Genomic DNA, 3,908 nt, shown 5'->3' with positions numbered 1-3,908 from the left:
TCAGTTTCAAGAATTCATGCTCACTTTTGGATTTTCTGAAATTTAAGATCCAGGATTCGAAACAATATCATAACCTGCATCATGCAATAAATTTTCAAGCCGTACATCTATCCTGTTGTATTTCTTAAGAAAGGATTTGGTCAAACATTTTGCTTAGTTAGACTTCAGACAAGTTATATATGCAGAGTAAAAGGATAATCCTTCCGTACCAGTGCATTGCCTGATATATTAACTCAAGTACTAGGCAGGAACAAACAGGCTCAATTCTGTGCTCATCCTGGTGTAGTAGTAGTAGTACTAGGCAATGCATTTGATGGGTGACCTTGATGACCGGCGACCGAGGGAATTGAACCATGCTCTCCACGGTAGGTAACGTTGTCTAGTTACTAAAGCATCCCTCCATTGTTCATCGGTGGTCATTATGGACCGGGGACATGAGGGGAATTTCCTAGGACTAGAATTCTGGCCGCCATATATTTCGACTTGAAACGTTGAGGCTCGACTGGTTGGGGTTGCCTAATGTGCGTACCACGCACGCCACCGAAGGACATGAGCCCGGTTTTTTATTTTTTTTATTCTTTTAGGATCAACAGGAGCCAAGGTCTGGCTGGTACGCCGTTGGGTCCTACCATTCGAGAATATGAAATGAACCTTTTAAATTGCCGAACGAATCTATGTGTATTACAATACTCGTATTTTCCTTGCAAATACAAATCTTAACGTGGTAATTGATTTATGACGAGTTGTTGAATTAGAGTGAGTTTGTGATATAGTGATCTCAACGTGGATTTTAAATTTCATGGTATCCCTAGTAAGTTTTCCAATGCAAATTCAAACTTAAAAGATGAACAATATGGAGCTGAGAAAACTTTGTATGTATCAAGCATATGACCACACACAGAGAGACACAGACACACACGCACGAACACAACAATAATCCAATAAGTATAGTGCATCTATTTTTCCAAACCATGCATGTATGACACGAATTCAAAAATACTCCTTCCATTCCTAGATATTAGTCTTTTAGAGAGTTCAACAAGTGACTACATACGGAGCAAAATGAGTGAATCTAGACTCTAAAATATGTCTATATACATCCGTCTTTGCCAGTCCATTTGAAATCTCTAAAAGAAACTAATATTTATAGGAACAAATGGAGTAAAATGTAAGACATGCATGGTCCTCAGTTCAATATTTAAAATGAACATGAGACTGGAACATGAATATTAAGTCTAGTACTACAGTACATGAAAATGTTGTGTTTAGGCGAAGCTATGATTGTCGGGGGTCAACCCCTCGACCTTAGATAAAATTGTGGAACTCTGTTTAGGGTTGTTTAGATTATATTTGTCCCCACCCTCCCAACCACCAATTGGTTGTGCACCCCCCGCCCCTCCTCCCCGGGAGAATATCATGTGCCCCCATACCTTAGATGCTATATGCCGATACGAGTTACTTGGAGCTTGTAGATCTGAGATATAGAAGCTCACATGATGTGTCTTAATATTTTAACAGGAAACCTTGATTAGTTTGAGAATTGCACACAATTTGTACAAAAACTACACAGATGCCCTTGGATCCCATATCCAACAACCTCGAAGCTCGTATCACTGTAGCATCTAAGATGAAGGAAGACATCATATTATCCTGTATGTAAGAATATCATGTGCTACCACACCTTAGATGCTTTGGTGATACAAGCTCTTTGGAGCCGTTGGATTTGTGACCCAACACCTCCTCGGTGGTTCGAATGGTTTTTTGAAGAAAAGCTCCAAAAGAGTTCGGCCACTGCTTACAAGCACAAAGACTTCTCAGATGCCATTGGATCTCAGATCAAACGACCTCGAAGCTCATATCACCGTAGCATCCAAGCTGCGATAGAACCTTATGTTTTCTCGCACAGCAGTATATGAGGTGCTCCCGCACCGTAGATTCTATGGTGATACGAGTTCACTGAGATCTAATGGCCCACAGTAGGAGGTTTGAATGTTTTTGCAATATACGGCTGATAGAGTTTGGGAAATCCGCAGAAAGTACAAGTACTACGCATGTGCCATCTAATCACTGATCAGACGACCTAGATGCTCATATCACCGTAGCGGGTAATTAAGCCACGGGGAGCACCTAATATGAGCAACGAGGAGTTGTTGGATCGAAGATGCAGCGGCACACACGAGGTCTGAATGTTTTATTTGCAAAAAAAAACTTTGGAGAGTTTGGAAATTGCGCATAATTACAAAGACTACTCCCAAGCCATTGGATCTCACTTCCAACAGTGTAAAAACTCATATCACCATGGTATCTAAACTGCGGGGTGGATGTGATATTCTATGCCGCTGTCATTTTGTTCGTAAACTTGCAAAATACGTGTAACTCATGCCTTTACTTGTCTAACCACGCAAAGTGTTTGTTCAAAAAAAACTATCCTACACTGCAATATCAGAACAACACATGGGGGGGCCCACTTGTCATTAATCAAATTTGGACCTAAAACTAACAAATCTGACAGAGGAGATTCAAACTGGCAACCTGGACTAAAAAGCGTAAGTCGAAGCCTGAAACAACAACGGTTGTTGGCTTTGTCCCATAACTTGATTTTATACAGTATTACGTTGAGTAGAGTAGAGGGAGTGCCTCGTCAACACGTGCATGACCGTTGTCTCACTTACTGGTTGGTCCCAGGTCCGCGATCTCAATCTCTCTTCTCTCCATTGTCTAACCTTTGCACGGGCACACATGAAGAGCGGCGCTAGCTTGCCATGGTGTTATTACAACAACAACAAAAAGCTTGGAAAATAGAAGAATCGCCTAGAACAAGAGACGTTGTGGCTGGTCGAGACGGAGCTAACCACATCTATCCTCCGTGCCATGTTTGCATGATGAAGCTGTGTGGCTAGTGGGGTGTTTTCGACCGACTGGCTAGGTCCTGAGGTCGAACCATAGGTACTACTAGAGTTACTGCCGACGTCTGATACATTACTCCCTCCGTCTAGGTGAGTAAGTTACCGTGACCAAGGAGGAGGGGAAAACGAGAGACCTTAATGTTTATTTGCTAATTAATAACATTGCATGCAATGAACTAACAACTACATGTCGTGTTTGGTAGTCTCAAATCATTAAAAGCATGCACACCCCTCATCTCTTATTGGTTGATATGTCAAGAAACAAGAAACGAGATAGAAGTTAATGCACCGCGCATAAGTGTTTTGGGATTATTTCATTTTCATAAGATGACTTACACACCTAGACGGAGGGAGTATATTTTTACACGCACATTTTTCCTCCATGCCGAGACGTGGCACACCCCACCGCGCAGTTTTGGGGTCCTCCCGGGTGGTGCACGCATATATTCTTCCTGACGTGGGACGCCCTACCGCATGTTTTCTGGGTCCTCCTCGGTCATAGTGCTGAAGCAAGTAAATGAGTCATCAAATCACGAAAGACCACCTTTCCCGCTGAGTACATCAGTGAAGCACGGTGGCTAGCTAGTTGGGCTAGTTCGACCGATTAGCTAGGCCGCCGCCACATTTGTTTTTTCACCCCTTTTTTTATCTACTTGCTGGCAGGTAAATTTAAATATCCACCGCGGCATTGATCTGGTGTTTAGGTGCGGTGGGATTTTTAATTTTTTGATTGACGGGAGCAGGCGCGGTAGGATTTTTAATTTCTTGATTGACGGGAGCAGGCGCGGCAGCAATTAGTCACGATGACTCCGCCTATAAAGCCCACTGCTCCCTGATGTGAGAAGTCGTCGACTGGTGTTTTACCGTGGTGAAAACCAAAAGATTCCCCGCTCCTCGGCTGGCTCCCTCTGCCTTCCCGTAGATTGCATTGCCTCTCAGCAGTTTCGCCCCCTTTGCTTCCTCTCCCCATTGCTTCTACCTAGTGCCATGGCGGCGCAGTAG

The sequence above is a fragment of the Triticum aestivum genome, chromosome 7B (assembly GCF_018294505.1).
Source record: "Triticum aestivum cultivar Chinese Spring chromosome 7B, IWGSC CS RefSeq v2.1, whole genome shotgun sequence".
Classification (NCBI taxonomy): Eukaryota; Viridiplantae; Streptophyta; class Magnoliopsida; order Poales; family Poaceae; genus Triticum; species Triticum aestivum.
The sequence above is the reverse complement of the archived record's forward strand: the minus strand, read 5'-3'. Positions refer to the sequence as shown.